Raw genomic sequence first — 19,503 nt, 5'->3', positions numbered from 1 at the left:
AATGAAAACAGAAAACGAGTCTAAGCAAGAATTAGATAGCAAGATCAGAAACAGTTTCAGGATGTAATAAAAAACAGAAAGAAAGAAGTCCTAAGGATGGAAGTAATTGATGTCGGTCGAGTATCCTAGTCTACAGAGTGTTTAACATGCCACAAGCGATCTATCCTAAACAACGAACATCACAACTTAGCTAATCCAATCTCTTGGCAAAAGGTACTCAGACTCAACCACTTTCATATACAGCTCTCACTAGAGAAACATGGTTGAACAGGCATGACAAACAAGTTCATTCACGTCAACAAACATCCTAGACAACTAATCTTTTAGGCTAGAAACGTAAGTCTCTAACACTACTTGATCAGACATTTCATCAAACACCTTTTGGGTGTGGAAATGTCTCGAACCTAGTTGTAACATCCCACTCCGTTATAGTGTATTGAGTAATTCTATATTATTAGCTTCAGCCCATTAGAAGCCCAAATGGTGTGAGTAATAAAACGACAAGGTATGTCGTGTTTTGTTGTGGACATATACATATAAGCATATGTATCTCCTTCTCACGGGGGCGCCGCTAAAGGAGTCGGGAGCACACACCAAAACCTAGTGGACGTTGAAGCTATCAAAGGAAGCAGGAAGTTGCCAGATTTCGTTGGTGTGAAAAGAGAGATGGAGATGTTGTCGTCGTGTTGTGGTTACTCGTAGAGTTGCGGTGTCGTTGTTTGTTGTGTGCATTGGTGACTTCGGATCTGTGATGAGGAGATAGAGCAAGCCGGAGCAAGGGAACCTTCTTGGCATTTAGCCGTCGCATACTCATGAAGGAAGAGACGAGGTTGAGCCTCGGTGGTGGGACTGGCTGCGTGGAAGGAAAACCGAAGCGGAGCTTTTTGATGGTGGTGTGAGGGGAAGAGAGAGAAGGAGTTGGGCGGAAGGGGTGTAAACCATTGATGGGTCAGGTGACTCAACGCCGGGGTGACCACGAGTGGAGAAAAGAAGGACAAGAAAGAATGAGGAAGACAAACAAGCAAAAGGGGCAGATCCGAGTCCCAGATTTCGAGGCTGACTCCTGGCGGATCCGATGTAATTAGCTCACAAATAAGATGTCTCTCGAAAGGTCACGCTGTCAAGAATGTATAGCCGCTGAAAGAGCTTGAATCTAGGACATATTCGAGAAGTTATGGACGTTTCTTCCTGATCAAGTAACTGTTGATCTTGTCATATCTAGAACCCTAGAAACAGTTTCGTGTTGGCTTCTTCAAGGCATCGACTGAGGTGCAGACACTTGTCGGATCGTCATGAAATTTGGTACAGAGTTGTATGATACTACTAGCTAGTTAATGAGCGGTGGGATTGCGTTTCCAACGGTTAGTTCTTGATTTAATTGCTTGTTTTAGAGACGGGTTTGCATAGAGTTAATTGTAACAAGTTGCATTGTTTGGTTTGGAAAACGAGGTTGGATTGAGCTGAAGTTCTATTGGAGTATTCTTGAGGCATGTTTATATATTTTGGTTGATGGAGAACCAAGGTGGAAGTCTCCAACATGTTGAGGCTAAGATGAGGATGGTATTTGCGGATAACAGTAACCTCTTTCCTTATGTACTCTTCGATAGTTGCTAAGTATAAACTCAAGAATTGTTTGTTGATTGAAAGTGTTTATGTTGATTTGTGTGCATGGTAAAATAGGCTGTTAGTAACATGATATATGTTAGGCACATTAGCTACATAATCTGATGTTATGAATTAACTTATATATTATATTATAAATATAATTATGAACATAAATGAGAATGAGAATGAGAAAGAGAAAGATACTTGAGGATGTTGGACTGTAATAGACCGACGGGTCCATTGCAGGTCATAAACCGCTGACGAGCAGGGAAGAATCGAGCTATTGGTCGTGGTCTTCTAAGAAAGGGGGTTTGGGAGCTAGAAAAAGTGTTAATGGCCAAACCTATAAATAAAATAAAACTTCTTAAGTAATGTAAAGAAACAGAAATGTTTGAATGTGGTAGTCGACACAAAAATGCATAAAATAAGATGAAAGTTATTGAGGATAAATAAGATGTTTGCTTGTTTGTTTGATTAATAGACATTCTAAATCAATGCTAAGTAATGATCGTTGATTATATTTGGAACGTGATTACTGTTTGTCCAGTGGGCAGAGTTTGATCTCCTCACTGAGTAAACTTGTTTACTCACCCCCTTATCTCCCTTTTTCCCAGGTTAGTAAGTTCAACTGTTGCAGTTTGAAGTCTGTTCGTTGGTGAATTTTAAAGAAAGAAACTTTTTCGGCCAGACCGAATGGATTACATGTTGTTCCGTCTTTTGCGACGGTACGGGTGTTACACTAGTTCCAATTGATCAGAGAGAAACTAGCATTTCTAACACTAGTCCATAAGGGAATCATAAAAATCAAAGATTAAACACTCTACATCCTAAGATCCTCCACCTAGTCTATCACATCCCCAAGAACTCTAGCACTACTCAGATCCGGAAATCATCACCAAAGACAAATATCCAGAAAACATTGAACAAAGCATAATAAGATAGACAAGAATGAGATGAAGAACTTTGTAGAAGAAATCCAATGCAAAAACTAAACGGATTAAAAGATATCTGGATACAAAGTCTCAAAACGTTTTAGGTGGCTAGGTAGAACCTTAAGAACAAAACGAAAATGAGATAAAAGATGTGATAAGATATCCAGCCAAGACTTAACAAAACGTATTTATAGTAGTCCAACATGGAAACCCTAAAACTTAAAACGAAAAGATAGAGTGTCGGTTCGGGAATCTCCTGAAGCGTGTGAAACCAAACATGTGTGGTCGAGTCGCGTGTCATCTCTCTCTGGGGTGCGTTCGAGTGGAACAGATCCAGTCGAGGTCATACAACTCGAGGTAGGTCGAGTGGAGGTGATGCGACTCGAGCTGGGTCGAGTGGAGGTGATGCGACTCGAGCTGGATGTATATGTATCCACTAAAACGGTGATAACTCTTGAACCACACCTCCGATTGGGTTGAAATAAACGGCATTGGAAAGATGACTCAATTCTATACAACTTTTATGAACACGTAAAAAGTTGAATCTTTGGACCGGTGGCTCGAGTGGTGACTCGAAAGTGAGTGATGGTGTTGGCTCGAACGGGTGGCTCTAGTGGTGTTGGGTCGACTCGAAGGACGTGGACTCGAATGGTGTTAGGTCGACTCAAAGGACGTGGACTCAAATGGATCAAGTGGGCTGGTCTCAGCTGATGAACGGGTCGAGCTGTACAAGGGTCAAGCTGTACAAGGGTCGAGAAGAGGAGTCTTGACAGAACGACGGTCAGCTCGAGAGAGGAATATAACGTTGGCTTGAATGACGACATGAAAAGCGACTCGAACGGCGTCTCGGACGATGTGTTCCTGACGCCTACTAGATACCTGAAATACTCCGAAATTCACAATGTATGCAAGGATGATGCAAGAACTACCTAAATATGCATAGTGTACAAAAAATGCTAGAAATTGATGCAAAACGACTAGTTATCCTAGCTAAATGCATAGAAAATACATGCTAAGTAGAGACAAAATATAGACATATCAACTCCCCCAAACTTATTCTTTGCTTGCTCTCAAGCAAACGATCAAGAACAACGTATGGAGAAGAGGTGTGAAGATGGGGTCTCAGAACCTAAAACATGCTGAATAAAGTAGTTAGAATCAAGGTCCTTATTTTTAGTTCTATGATGCATGGTGAAGGAATTTTATTTGTTTAATCTACACATGCAATCCTATCAATCACCCCTTTAACATTTATTAACAGAGAACCATGAATCAAGCTATGCAATGTCATTGAACTCATTTGGCTAGGGTAAAAAGTCAAATACGAAGATGGTCTCCTTCTCAAGTTGTTTTGTCAATACAGAATAAGGTTCTCTCACGAAAAGGACTTGAGCTCAAAAGAAGGCTAAAGGTTGAAACCAACTGATACATACAAGAGCAGTGCCCTGTCTACCCAAGGTCCCCAAGGAAACTCAATCCTAACATTCTAACCCAGATGTTGGTCCTATCTCTACCCTTTATTAGAAACATCATCTCAAACTTTTTACACTTAGTCTTAGGGGGAGTTCACTTCTTTTCATTCTAGCGGATTGAGAAATCTTTATTATCAGTATGGTTCTTTCTCTTTTGTTCTAAAGACTCTAAACATCTTAAGTATTTTCACTTTCTTTTCTTTTTCTAATCTTTTTATTTTATGCCCAGAACCAAAAAATCTTTTTACTTTGCTCAACCCAAATCCTTTACTAGACTTGGAAACTTTGAAAACACATCCCTCTCCTTAAGACTTTCTACCCTTTAATTTTCTGCAAAAATCCATACCCAATCCCCAAAATCGAGTTCTCACCTAGTCTTACTAGTCTGGATAACGCAAACTAGAACTACACAAGATCCTACTCTTGTCGGTTAGAACCTAACACTTTCTAACAAGCTCAACTCGGAAAAGGCCTGACACTCAAGAATACAATTGGCTTGAAAGAATGGTTGGTTAAGGGTGCGGAAAACTGTTCCAAAGATGGGAATCAGCTACTTGGATTGAAAAGGGTGGTAAAAGTGTGAAAGACAATCCAAGTATGTGTATGGTATCCATGAGTTTAACTTCAATGCATAACAAAATAATTGCAAGTCAGGATTAGGTTCAGATAGATAGGGAGTGATGTCAATTCAAAACATGCTTCAATCTTACATTTTCAAGGTCAATCAACATGCATCAAATAACTAATAACAAGGGTCTTGATCCTATCCTATTGAATCCAACATGCTTACAAGGTTACAACCATCATTAACCCCTATGCTAAATGCAACAACCTTATATGAATAACACTAGAGTCAATCCTAATGTGCAAGTTTAAACTACATGAACACTCTGTTTTTGTGGAGATTGTTTTCAAAAAATTTCAAATTTTTTTAGTTTTTCTATGCAAATAGATGAATGCAGACTCAAAAATGATATGATGCAAAAATTTGAAATAAGAATAACAAAAAACAACATCATATACATCATCTCAAACCCTCCCCAAACTTAAATTACACAGTCTCTTGTGTAAGAAAAATTTGCAGAAGGATTTGAGAATCACAACAAAAACAATGCATGAATGAAATGATATATACAAAGGAAAGATAGGAGTACCTCAGTAGTAAAAGAAGAAGTCGGAGCTCGCCCAAGGAGTTGGTGCGTGATACTTGCTCTGCCCTTCACCGTGTTCGGGATCCGCGGGAGTGGTCTTAGCTGGTTGGTCGATTTGCTGCACAACCGCTTGCGTGTTCTGATAAGTGATCGGCTACTCCTCGCACTGCATGTCATCGACTTGGGTTAGATGGTCTGGTCGAGTCGCAACGCCGTGATGATACGCGAGTGGATGTTCGTGCAGGTCGTGTGGAGAGCAGGTCGATGTGAGTCGAGTGTACGCATGTCGACTCGAGCGAGGTGGATGATCCAGCTCGTGTGGTGTAACAATGAGGGTTGAGTCGAAGGATGACAGATGCGTGTTTGTTCTCCGGAACTGCGACTAAAGCTTCAGAAGGATCAAGTCAGAACTGGTCGTGGGTGACAAACAGCAGCGATGACGGGATGTGTGTTGAGCTTGTCGGTCGAGTGGAAGATGGTTGACTCGAGTTAGACTGGTCGAGTGAGTAGAGTTGACTCGAGCAGGATAATTTGGAACTGAGGATTGAGTGGCGTCGGTCAAGTCATGTTACGAGCTGGGATCGCCGGATGGGTCGAGTCGCATGGTGCCGGCTCGAGTGGTAGTGAACGGTAGAGACGGAAGTGAGACTTGCGTTGATCTCGCCGATCGAGTAGGAGATGATAGACTAGAATGACAAGTGAAGATGGTGGTCGAGTGCACAAGTCACGGGTGAGATGAGTTGACGGTCGAGTCGAGTTCCGTGTGTGTTAAGCTTCCTGGTCGAGTGAGCTGGATGTAATCTTTTGACTTTTTATTTCTTTGTTGCCTATACTCCCTTCTGTAGATTCCTGAACACTGGAAAACCAAAATAAAAAATTAAAAACACAAAGATCCAAAAGAATATGTACAGTGATACCTTTGGGACTTCCTTCCAAGTGAGCTTGTTTAAAGTCCCTAGCTTGACTTTGCAGCTTTTTAGGCTTTTGGGGGTTCATAGAGGAGCACAGAAGACACCTCTGGCTGGACTTCATCAGCTAAATATTTTTTAGTCTTTGGCCATTTACAGTAAATTCACTGCCATCCTTGTTCATAAGAGTGGTGGCTCCAAATGGCAGAACATCTTTGACTGTAAAAGGTCTAGACCACCTACACTTAAGCTTTCCAGAAAATAACTTAAGTCTGGAATTGAACAGCAAAACCTGATCTCCAGCCTTGAGCTCCTTGACAACAATGTTGTCATAAAAATTCTTTGTCCTTTCCTTGTAAATCTTGGAACTCTCATAAGCATCAAGTCTTATTTCTTCCAATTCATGGATGTCAAGAGTTCTCTTAGCTTGAGCTGTGTCAATATCCAAGTTCAACAACTTGATAGCCCAAAGCGCCTTGTACTCAACCTCCACAGGGAGATGACATGCTTTACTGAAATGGTGTTCGTCCTATTGGTGTTTTGAATGCTGTTCTATATATCCAGAGAGTCTCGTCCAACTTGACAAACCAATCTTTCTTTGAAACTCCAACAATCCTTGACAGAATACTCTTGATTTGTTTGTTCGAAACCTCAACATGACCGCTATTCTGAGGGTGATACGCAGTCGACACCTTGTGCATGCCACCATACTTTCTCAGCATACTCTCGAACACCTTGTTGACGAAGTGAGTTCCACCATCACTGATCACTGCTCTGGGTATCCCATACCTTGGAAAGATTATACTTTTGAACAACTTCAGAACAACCTTGTGATCGTTGGTAGGACTGGCAATGGCTTCACCCACTTAGAAACGTAACTGACTGCCACTAGAATATAGACATTACCATTAGATGGAGGGTTGAAAGGTCCCATGAAGTCTATCCCCCAAACGTCAAATATTTCCACTTCAAGGATCGGATTCTGTGGCATCTCGTTCCTCCTTGTGATGTTGCCCATCCTCTGACAGGCATCACACTTGGTGATGAAACTGTGAGCGTCTTTGAACAATGTTGGCCACCAGAGACCTGCTTGAAGAACCTTCTAAGCACTCTTGAAAGTGGCGAAGTGACCTCCATAGGTAGAGTCGTGACAGTGCTCAAGCACTCCTTTTACTTCCCCTTCTGCTATGCATCTCCTGAACAGACCGTCAGAACCTCTCTTGTACAGATAGGGTTCATCTCAGAAGTAGTGGTTGACCTCTCTGAAAAACTTCTTCTTCCTTTAGGGATCCATGTCATCAGGAACTTCTCCACAGACCTTGTAATTCACGACATCTGCATACCATGGTGCAGTCTCAGATGTGATAGCCATGAATCTGATCCTGAGGTTGTCAAGCTCTGTGTCATGCATCTGCTCACAAACTTGGGCGAGCAGAAGTTGTTTCTCAGGCATTGAATCATCTATAGGGACAGCATCTTCAATCATCATTCTTGACAGATGGTCCGCAACTCCATTTTCTATGCCTTTCTTGTCAACAATCTCCATGTCAAACTCCTGAAGAAGTAGAATCCATCTCAACAGTCTTGGTTTGGTATCCTTTTTCGAGTAGATGTGCCTTAGAGCAGCATGATTAGTATACACTATGACCTTCGAACCCACAAGATAACTCCTGAATTTTTCGAATGCAAACACAACTGCTAGGAGTTCCTTCTCTATGGTAGTGTACCTTCCTTGAGTCTCGTCCAAGGTGCAACTGGCGTAGTAGATGACATGAAGCTTCTTGTCAATTCGCTGTCCCAGAACTGCTCCAACTGCGAAGTCTGAAGCATCACACATGATCACAAAAGGGTGATCCCAATTTGGAGCTTGTACTATGGGTGCTGAAACCAACGCCTCCTTGATTTTGCTGAAGGCTTCCAGACATGCTGCATCGAATTCGAACTCAACCTCCTTGCAAAGAAACCTTGTTAGTGGTCTTGCAATTTTTGAGAAGTCCTTGATGAATCTTCTGTAAAACCTAGCATGTCCCAGAAAACTTCTGATGTCCTTTACTGTCTTGGGCGGTTGAAGCTGAACCATGACCTCAATCTTAGCTTTGTCAACCTCAATTCCTTTCTCAGAGATCTTGTATCCCAAAACGATCCCTTCTTCAACCATGAAGTGGCACTTCTCCCAGTTCAGCACCAGGTTTGTCTCCTCACATCGTGTCAATACCCTGCACAGATTCAACAAACAGGAGCAGAAAGTGGAACCGTATAAACAATTCCACTGACTCCTCAATCAGATCCGAAAAAATTGATGTCATGCACCGTTGAAAGGTGTGAGGAGCATTGCACGAACCAAATGGCATGCGTCTATAGTCGAAAGTGTCATAAGGACCAGTGAAGGTTGTCTTTTTCTAATCATTTGGGTGGATAGGGATTTGGAAGAACCCACTATACCCATCAAGGAAACAGTAGTTGAGATGACTAGCTAATCTTTCCAACATTTGATCAATGAAAAGCAGAGGAAAATGATCCTTCCTAGATACAACATTTAACTTCATATAATCAATGAACATCCTATGTCCTGTGATGGTTCTAGTTGAGATTAACTCATTTTTTTCGTTTTTGATCACAATTATGCCTCCCTTCTTAGGATAGATAACTCCAGAATGAAGCAGTTTTAAGATTTTTGTCTTTACTACTTCCTTCAGGTTAGGATTCAATCTCCTTTGGGGTTCTATGCTAGCATAAGACTCATTTTCAAGATTGATCCTATGTGTGTAAAGACTAGGTGAGATTCCCTTGATATCATCTAAGGAATAACCTATAGTTTTCTATATTTGTTAAGCTCAATTACTAGCAACCCCAATTCATCATCACTCAACCAAGAATGACAGGATAAGTAGAATTGGTTCCCAGAAAAACGTACCTGAGTCCGGAAGGGAGAGTTTTGAGTTCTACCTTTGGAGCTTTTAGTTCCGACCAGTCATCAGCATGAGAGTCTGGAATGATCGCGGTCGTGTGGGAGGGGTGCGACTCGATCGAGCGGGATGTCGGTGTCTCGAGTCGGGTCTTAACGTTGGTCGAGTCAGAGGTATCACGTTCTGAACTCTCTGTCTCAACTGCACATACCTCCTCTGCGTCAAATAGCTGCTCGAATTCCTCTGGTCCATCCGTTTCTTTGTGGGAGTCTAGCAGATTCTTGTAACAAGTGGTATCCTCATGCAGGAAACCTTCTTCTCCACCCTTGGTCAAAGCAGTCTTGAGATGATCCTCCTCAGCTAATTCCTCCAACAATTCATCAGCCAACTTATCCATCTCTTCGATGTAGAAGACGTGTCCTCCTATTGTTGGCTTCTTCAAAGTATCCTTGATGTCAAACTTCAGAATAAACTCGTCGCCCAGATTAAGATCAATCTTGTCATTTTTGACATCAATGATGGCTCCAACGGTCGCCAAGAACGGTCTTCCTAAGATTAGAGGATCTTTTGGTTCTTCATCCATCTCCAAAACTACAAAGTCGGTGTGCACTTCCACGTCTCTGATCCTGACGGGTAAGTATTCTAAAATACCATTTGGAAGTCTCACTGATCTATCTGCAAGGATGAGAGAGATATCACAACCCTTGAACCTTGTGATACCCAACCTCGTAGCGACAGAGAGTGGCATCAGATTAACTGAAGCGCCAAGATCGCAAAGGCATCTATCAAAAGACATAGGTCCGAGGGAGCAAGGAAGAGTGAATGATCCAGGATCCTTGAGCTTCTTAGGTACAATCTTCTTCTGAATGATTGCACTGCATTCGAGACTCAGTACCACCGTGCCTTGAACTTCTTTTGACCTCTCCATTACCAAGTCCTTGAAGAATTTCTGGTAGTGAGGAACAAGTGCGAATGCATCCAGCAATGACATCCTCAACTCAATCTCCTTGACTTGTTGTTCGAACAGAGCTTTGTATTTCTCAGTAAGTTGCTTCTTGAACCTCACTGGGAATGATAGAGGACGCTTGTATGGTGGAGGGATGAACCTCGCAGGTTTGTCATCAGAAACAACATGTTCCTTAACTGGTTCAGGTTCGGACTGCTTCACTCGCTCGATTGGATATTTGACTGCTTCGACTGGATCCTTGGTCTGAACTTCATCTTGAATAAAATCCTCCCCATCTAATTCCTCACTGTCCTCAGTGACGTCTGGTACTCCTTGTCTGGGAGGCAATGTTTTCCCACTTCTCAGCGTAATGGCATTGTCGAACTCCTTGGGGTTTTGAACAGCTTTCCCTGGGAATTGGCCAAGCATTGGTGCAGAAGTAGAAGAGGATTGGCCTTCCATATACCTGATCTTCAAATTCAGAACTTCAAATTTGACGTTCAGATCATTGTATGAACATTCCATCCTCTGACTAAGGTCGGCAAACTTCGTAGCAGTATCCATAGAACCGCTAGCTTGACCCTGAAGAAGTTGTTGCATCATTTGCTTCATTTCTTGGTCAGGAGCTTTTGTAGGTCAAATCGATGGAGATGGGAATCCTGGTGGGGGTCCTGAGGGAGCCGGATAACCATGTTGGAATTGTGTCTTAGGTGTGAATCCCTGATTGTAAGGAATAAATGGTTTTTGCTAACCTTGTTGTGGTTGTTGTGGGGGGTACACCTGATCTTTTGGATTAGCAACGTTGTTACTTCGGTAAGACAAATTTGGGTTTGCCTTGTATTGGTTGTAACCTTTGTTGTATCCGCCATGATTCAGGACATAGTTGATCTCTTCAGACTGCTCACCCTCCCCATCTGGAACTTGGAAAGGGTCATCCTCAGATACGAAGTGGACGCTCCGCTGCTGACTTAGCAAGATGCGGTCTAACTTCTCATTGACGTTCTTGAGGTCTTTCTTGTACTTCTCCTCAGAACTGGCATCACCTCTAACTGTGCGGTCATAATCTTCATTATAGTTGTCGTCAGACTGGGCGAGATTCTCAACTAGTTGTCATCCTTCATCAACTTCTTTGTTCATGAAATTTCCGTTAGAGGCAGTGTCAAGCAGCATGCGGATTTTTGGAAGCACCCCACGATATAGAGTGCTCAGCAGTGACTCGTTGCTGAACCCATGGTGAGGACACTGGCTCTGGTAACCCTGGAAACGCTCCCAGGCTTCACAGAATGATTCTGAGCTCTTCTGAGTAAAACCAGAGATGTCACTCCTGAGACGTGCAGTTCTAGCATTGGAGAAGAACTTTGCCAAAAATGCCTTCTTGCAGTCATCCCAAGTGTTGATGGATCCCTTGGGGAGGTTTTTTCCCATTGATGAGCTTTATCTCCCAGGGAGAATGGGAAGAGTCGCAACTTGAAACTATCCTCACTCACTCCGTTGATTTTGGTGAGACTGCACAGCCGGTCGAATTCATCCAAGTGGTCGAGTGGATCCTCCAAAGGCAAACCGTGAAACTTGTTTCCTTGGATCATGCAGATAAGACCACTTTTGATCTCGAAGTTGTTGTTCTGCACGACGGGAGGGACGATTCTATCATGTTGAGTATGAGTGTTCGGTGCATCCCCAACACCAATGTTTCGCGCTCTCGGATTTGGTCCATTCGGTTGTTCCATAGTGACCGGTGCGGGATGATCGGTGAGAGGACGAGCGTGTCTTGGTCTTTGTAACCGATTGATGTCTTCAATAGCAGGAAGGAGATTCTGATGTCCTCTTGATCTGGTGTGCATGCAAGGTTGCAATCAACAGGTTTCTGAGATGCAAAACAAACAAGCAGACAACCAAAACGAGTTAGTACTCAGAATGACAAGTGTAACATAACTTGATCTTGCAAAACTTGAAATCTTAAGTGTCGCAAAGATAATCCCAAATGGCAACGGCGCCAAATTGATACTAGGATTTTTGTGTGTCCTAGCAGGTTCAATTAACCTTATGCAGTTGTAATACTTAAGGTGTCAATCCATTTGAGAAACTTTACTAACAATTGAGATGCAATCAAGATTTCACAAGTCAAGCCAATTCAAAGAGAGTATTTTTATCTAACAACCTAGAGTGATGAAAATGCAAAACGGAAATGAACTACAGGACTAGAAACGAGAATGTATGACAGGAAGCGAAAATGAATGAAAACAGAAAACGAGTCTAAGCAAGAATTAGATAGCAAGATCAGAAACAGTTTCAGGATGTAATAAAAACCATAAAGAAAGAAGTCCTAAGGATGAGAGTAATTGATGTAGGTGGAGTATCCTATTCTACAAAGTGTTTAACATGCCACAAGCGATCTATCCCTAAACAACGAACATCACAACTTAGCTAATCCAATCTCTTGGCAAAAACTACTCAGACTCAACCACTTCCATACCCAGCTCTCGCTAGAGAAACATGGTTGAGCAGGCATGAGAAACAAGTTCATTCATGTCAACAAACATCCTAGACAACTAATCTCTTAGGCTAGGAACGTAAGTCTCTGGCACTAGTTGGTTAGACATTTCATCAAACACCTTTTGGGTGTGGAAATGTCTCGAACCTAGTTCCAATTGATCAGAGAGAAACTAGCATTTCTAACACTAGTCCAGAAAGGAATCATAAAAATCAAAGATTAAACACTCTATATCCTAAGATCCTCCACCTAATCTATCCCATCCCCAAGAACTCTATCACTATTCAGATCCGGAAATCATCAGCAAAGACACAAATCCAGAAAACATTGAACAAAGCATAATAAGATAGACAAGAATGAGATGAAGAACTTTGCAGAAGAAATCCAATGCAAAAACTAAACAGATTAAAAGATATCTGGATACAAAGTCTCAAAACGTTTTAGGTGGCTAGGTAGAACCTTCAGAACAAAACGAAAATGAGATAAAAAGATGTGATAAGATGTCCAGCCAAGACTTAACAAAACGTATTTATAGTAGTCCAGCATGGAAAACCCTAAAACTTAAAACGACAAGATAGAGCGTCGGTTCGGGAATCTCCTAAAGCGTGTGAAACCAAACATGTGCGGTCGAGTTGCGTGTCGTCTCTCCCTGGGGTGCGGTCGAGTGGAACAGATCGAGTCGAGGTCATACGACTTGAGGTAGTTCGAGTGGAAGTGATGCGACTCGAGCTGGGTCGAGTGGAGGTGATGCGACTCGAGCTGGGTCGAGTGGAGGTGATGAGACTCGAGATGGGTGTATATGTATCCACTAAAACGGTGATAACTCTTGAACCAAACCTCCAATTGGCTTGACATAAATGGCAATAGAAAGATGACTCAATTCTCTACAACTTTGATGAAGACGTCAAAAGCTGAATCTCTCGACCGGTGGCTCGAGTGATGGCTCGAGTGGTGACTCGAGAGTGGGTGATGGTGTTGGCTCAAACGGGTGGCTCGAGTGGTGTTGGGTCGACTCGAAGGACGTGGACTCGAGTGTTGGGTCGACTCGAAGGACGTGGACTCGAACGGATCGAGTGGGCTGGTATCAGCTGACGAACGGGTCGAGCTGTACAAGGGTCGAGAAGAGGATTCTTGACAGAACGACGGTCGGCTCGAGAGAGGAATATAACGTTGGCTTGAACGACGACACGAACAACAACTCGAATGGTGTCTCGGACGATGTGTTCCTGACGCCTACTAGATTCCTGAAATACTCCGAAATGCACAATGTATGCAAGGATGATGCAAGAACTACCTAAATATGTAAAGTGTACAAAAAGGCTAGAAATTGATGCAAAACGACTAGTTATCCTAGCTAAATGCATGAAAAATACATGCTATGCAGAGACAAAATATAGACATATCAAGGTCCATCAAACTAGACTTGACTAGACTAGTCACAACTTAGACCAAACTAGGGAAACATTCCAAAATATAGAAAATATTATTATATCTTAAAAAGTAACATTTTTCAGATTTGAACTAATCATTTTAATATCTGTCGAATTTACTTGGTCAGGAGATGGACATGATGTCCTTAACCATCCAGATGTTAATATAAACCTAGACCATAGGTATTGCGCAATAACATTTTCTCGTAAAGATTTAATTTTCTATTATGTCTATTATGGCTTTGGATATTCCTCGGTTTATTAAGTCATATAAAACATGATAAATATCAAAACAAAAACATGGTGTTTATTTTGATTAACATTTGATTTTCCTAAAATTATTTTATATTTATTATACAGTCTAAAATAATTAATTCATATAATATTATTGTTAAACTATTTTTTAGTAATTTTGTCTTTAATGATGTATCACTTATCGATTTTGAATAATTAATACATATTACTTTTAATCCCATAAAGGAAATTGGGATTAAACGCCATGCAAGTAAACCTTATTATGGTCTTAGTAATTCAAGTTTATTTCTCTCTTTATCGAACCACTTTGAATTCTATCTTTTTATCTATTCATTAATAATAGTGTAATTTTTGGGCCAATCTTCAAATGGATGCATATATACAATAAGTGGGTTATAATGAGTTTAACTGCTACAAATATCAATTACTTAGCTTTTCACACTATTTAAATCATTATAATTATAACTTGTAATATTATTTTGTAAGATTCCAAACATACATTGTCCTAGAAATAACAAGACTACAAGACACAATTTGTCATATCCATTATAACTCACAATTTGGTAAATTTAATAACAGTTTTTTTCTAAAATATTACTCATGAGTTCTATTTTTTTTTTCTAATGTCAAGTTTTTAGATTTGGAAGCTAGTACAAAATTAAGTATATTATTGTATTCGTAAGAGGTCTATTCGATAAATATAATAGTAAGATATGATATGATATGATATGATATATCTTTTTCTTACTTTATCATCCTACTATATTAGTTGAGAAGTACAAATATAAATCAATTTTTATAAAGTGTTAAAAATTACATTGTCATGTATTGGTCTTAAGACAAATATTTAATTTTTCAGTAAGGATAAAAAATAATTTTAATATTAGACTATTAAGACATTTTAAATAATTATTAATTTCCAAAAAATATTCTCTCTCTTATTAATTATGGACGCAAGTTGCTAATATTTAAAAAATTATAAACCAATCAGAATTTTAAAAAGTAAAATTTTTGTATCTAAGTATCCAAATATTATTTTAAGAACTATATTTGGAAGGTTTTGTTAAGATTTTAAATTATGATTTTCCTATCATCTTCCTTTTATTTCATTTACAAATTGTTTTGAATTATCATATAATACATTTGATAAATAAATATGCAAATCTTTTGCTGCATATGTTGTGATTGGAATTTTTAAAATCAAAGATATATTACTTAATCTATGTTGGTTGGTAAAATTAAATTTATGTGGTTGATAAATTAAATAAATTTTATTTGCTCACAATTAGAATATAATAATTACTACTTTAAATTATTTCAAAAATAATAATGAAAATACAACAAACAAACAATATAAAAAAGTAATATACATCAAACAAATAAATTCTATTATATTATAAAATAATTATTATTAAAAAAAATTATATGTAGATTTACCAAACGATTGCAATATTAAAAATAAATTTTGTCTCAAACAAAATAACATTTAAAAACAAATATAACAATAATAATAATTATTATTATATCATAAATTTTGGAAAAAAATGTTGATTATAGCATGGAATATTTTGTAGCTGTTTTATTAATATTCCTTTACACAAATGATTTGATTTGAATTTTTTTAGTTCCATAATTACTCTTGCTAATTGTAAGTAAACAATTTTGACACGTATCTTCAATGACAATTGAAGTAAATGATTGTTTAATTTTGAAAAAATATTCAAAATAATTATATTTTAATATAATAAAGAATATGAGTTTTGGGAAATACTATGTTTCTTTTAATTTGTAATTTATAAAATTTATTTTTAACATGTAAATTTACTAAAATAGTCTTACTTAATAATGAACAACAAAATATATACTTTAAATATTAAATAACTGTATTGGTGATAAAGAAATATTTAATTTTTATAATATTTTTTTTCTAACTACCATTCCAAAAATATTTATTTTCCTTTTAAAAAAAATAAAATAATGAATATTGTATGATTCTGTTATAAATTAATAAACCTTGACATATATTTGATTATATTTGATGAGATTTTTTTAAAGAAAACTATCTATAATTAATAAACTATCTTTATCTCAAATAGGAATGAAATCTGTGATTTTAACTCTGATTTTATCTAAAATATGTATTTTCCTAATTTTTTTTAATAATGAAAAAGTTAAAATATTCTATGATTATGACAATTGAAGTGATTATGAAAAAGTTAAAATATCTATGATTATCTTTATTATCTATGATTATGAAAAAGTTAAAATATTCTAATTCTTTATTATCTGAATATATCTATGATTATCTTTATTATCTATGATTATGAAAAAGTTAAAATATTCTAATTCTTTATTATCTATTATCTATGCTTATAAAAAAGTTAAAATATTCTAAAAGTGAATCCACAAAGGAAAAATGAAAAATACTACTTGGAGGAGGAATTGTTCTTTATATAAGACAAGTAGCTGTCTTATTTCTTGGGAGAAAAAAATGATGATGATGTCCGTAATTCTTCCTTTAGATATGGTAGAGGAAATACTTTCTAGGGTTCCAGCCACATTTTTAAAACGATTAAGATCTACTTGCAAACTATGGAACGCTTTATTCAAAGACCAAAAATTTACTGAGAAACACTTTAGTAAAGCACCAAAGGAGTCTATGCTTGTCATGTTGAAGGAGTATAGGGTTTTTTCAATGAGCCTTAATCTCAAAATTGCTCCTCCATCTCTAGAGTTTAAGGGTGGTCTTGGCCTAAAGGATTCTCATTCTAGTTTAGAAGAGGCGACATAGATTTAGTTGTTCATTGCCAAGGTTTATTGCTATGCATCACCAAAGATAATAGACATGTGGTTTGGAACCCTTGTTTGGGCGAAACCAGGTGGATCCCACCTAAAACCAGTTATGAGTGCAGCTCTACGTTTGCTCTAGGATACGAAAAAACGAAATCCGGCCATAACTACAAAATGCTGATGTTTTGGAAACGTCACCATGACATACCACACGAACTTAATGGGTCTGTAATATATGATTTTAACTCTGATTCATGGAGGGTGCTTGATAATATTGTCGCTCTCGACTGCTCCCTGCTACCACATATTGGCGTCTCACTGAAGGGAAATAGTTACTGGCTTGCTTATGATACAAAAGGCAATGATGAATTCTTACTATGTTGTGACTTTACAGCAGAGAGATTTAAACCTATGTGCCTTCCTCTGGTTGTTGGTCAGATTGCTCTATCAGTTGTTGAAGAGAAAAAAACTCTCAGTGTTAAGTAAGAGTGTTTGTACATTAACGATGTGGGTTACCAATAAAATTGATACTGATATTAAAGGTGTTTTGGAGTGGAGCAAATCGTTTACAGTGAATTTACCCACCCACGATGCGTGGTTTCCATATATCTTCAGATTTTCAGTTGTCGAGGAGAAGAAAGTGGCCTTGAGTTGTGTTAGAATTTTGGATACCGGCACAAACAAGGTTTACATTATTGGAGAGGACGAAGAATCTTATACAGAAATCCCTTATGTCGCTACAAACATGTCGGAGTGGTGGATTCCATTTATTTTCAATTATGTTCCAAGTTTGGTTCAAATCCAACTATAAGAATAAAACTTGTCAGTTAAAAAAAAATATGCAAGTGATTTCAAAGACAATGTTGTTTAATTTAATGAATAATTTTTGGTACTTCTACGATTCCTTTCTTCTTTTTATGTTAGCTTGCTTTTAATCAAAAAGATATATATTTGATCGGATGATGATGTTTTAACCTGAGGAGCTCTGATTTTAAAAGTGACAAACTATTTACAATTCACGATACTGAATCAGTAATGCAGGGAAATGAGCTCACAATGGTACTGTCGGGGAGTGCTCTTTATCTCCATCAAATGGTGATCCAAATACAAACCAGAGCGAGCGGTTCAATGACACAACTATTGAATTAAGTCGCTAAAGAATTGCAAAACTATTGACGAAAAAATCATAATTTTTATCGTTTGCTTGCGAAACAAGGCCATGTATCCGCTATAACCAAGCAAAATATATCAGTGCCGACAAGATCTAAAATGTGTTTATCCATTAAATTTCCAATTGGCATTGATGATTTCTAAGATCGCTTAAGCTCTGAACTCTGATGTACAATAAGCGTCAATCTCAACCTTGCTGCTGCTCCATCTATAATATTAAAAGGTCCATTTTCCCTTAAGGATTCTCATTTAAATTTAGAAGAACTCGCGATACAGCCGAAGTATTCCGCTACCACGGTTATTGATATGCATTTGCAAAGGACAATAGACTCATAGTTTGGAAACCAAGTGGATCCAACCAAAAACTGGTTGCAAGAGATACTCTAGGTTTGTCCCAGTTAGAGGTGTCAAGCGGGTTTAATGCCCGCGGGCCAAGCCCAAATAGTAACTCAGCGGAGCGGGTATAGACACTAAAGATTAAGCCGGCCCGTTAAAAAGCGGGTCTTGCAGGCCTAGCCCAAACGGATTGCGGGTTTTAGCGGGTTATACCCGCGGGTTGACGGGTTGGTTCGCGGGTTAGCAGGTCGGCCCGCGGTCTTCAAATATTAAATAAAAATAAATATTTAATATAGATACATAACTATTTTTATATAATTTTAATTATATATCTTTTAAAAGTATGTGGTAACACAAATAATTTAATGTAAAAAAAATAAAACATCTATAAAAATTAATATAAACATTGATTTTATTTAAAATTGTTTTTTTAAATTATTAATTATTATTTTTACTTTATTTAATATACTTTTTATTAATTTTATTTTCTTTTTTAATATATTATTTAGGCCTGAGGGCCAGCCCGCTAATCCGCTGGGCTTAGCGGGACGGGCCTGCACATAACTTTTATGTCTGCGGGCTTAGCGGGCCGATCCGTTGCGGTCCAAAAAGTAGAAATTGCCCACTGCGCACAGCCCAGATGGACACGGGCTGGCCCGTTTGACACCTCTAGTCCCGGTACAGGAAAACAACTAATCTTGTGCTACCTACAAAACTAGATTAGGACCCGCCCGATGTGCGGGTTTAGAGGTATTAAAATAAAATAAAATTTAACAATAAATATAAAGTAAATATTTTTAGTAAGTAAAAACTATCTATAAAAGTAAATAGAAACACCGAGGTACCCAATGTAAATATCTTGGTTAAAAGATGCGACTTTGCGGTTAAGACTATTAATCACATTTTTCTTTGAATGGCCTCACTCGTGGGAAGTTTAGGATTTATCTCTAACTTCGGTGAGAGGGTTTTCCATATGAGTCGGTGTACTCAAATTTGAATTTTGTTTTATGGAGGGATGTCTCTCATCAGGGTGATCCTGATCAACTTCTTCAATTACCATAATTTTTATGGACAATCTGTATGCCATAATTGCTCAGGCTTTGGGCGATAA

At 38.5% G+C, this 19,503-nt stretch overlaps 1 long non-coding RNA gene, 1 other non-coding gene and 1 pseudogene across 2 annotated transcripts; all 3 read left to right on the top strand.

Annotated features, from left to right (window-relative positions):
- The first annotated feature begins 515 nt into the window (after window positions 1–515).
- Window positions 516–2,379, top strand: LOC147949733 (uncharacterized). Its single transcript, XR_015560554.1, has 2 exons — window positions 516–1,361; window positions 1,450–2,379. It is a non-coding gene; the product is annotated as an uncharacterized LOC147949733 (long non-coding RNA).
- An 8,766-nt stretch (window positions 2,380–11,145) lies between these two features.
- Window positions 11,146–11,252, top strand: LOC147949732 (small nucleolar RNA R71). Its single transcript, XR_015565269.1, has one exon. It is a non-coding gene; the product is annotated as a small nucleolar RNA R71 (small nucleolar RNA).
- Window positions 11,253–16,590: 5,338 nt separating this feature from the next.
- On the top strand, window positions 16,591–17,778 carry LOC109125681 (putative F-box/kelch-repeat protein At3g22730 pseudogene; annotated as a pseudogene).
- Window positions 17,779–19,503: the final 1,725 nt, after the last annotated feature.

Source organism: Camelina sativa, chromosome 1, assembly GCF_030686135.1.
Source record: "Camelina sativa cultivar CO46 ecotype springtype chromosome 1, ASM3068613v1".
Lineage (NCBI taxonomy): Eukaryota > Viridiplantae > Streptophyta > Magnoliopsida > Brassicales > Brassicaceae > Camelina > Camelina sativa.
The sequence above is the reverse complement of the archived record's forward strand: the minus strand, read 5'-3'. Positions and strand labels throughout refer to the sequence as shown.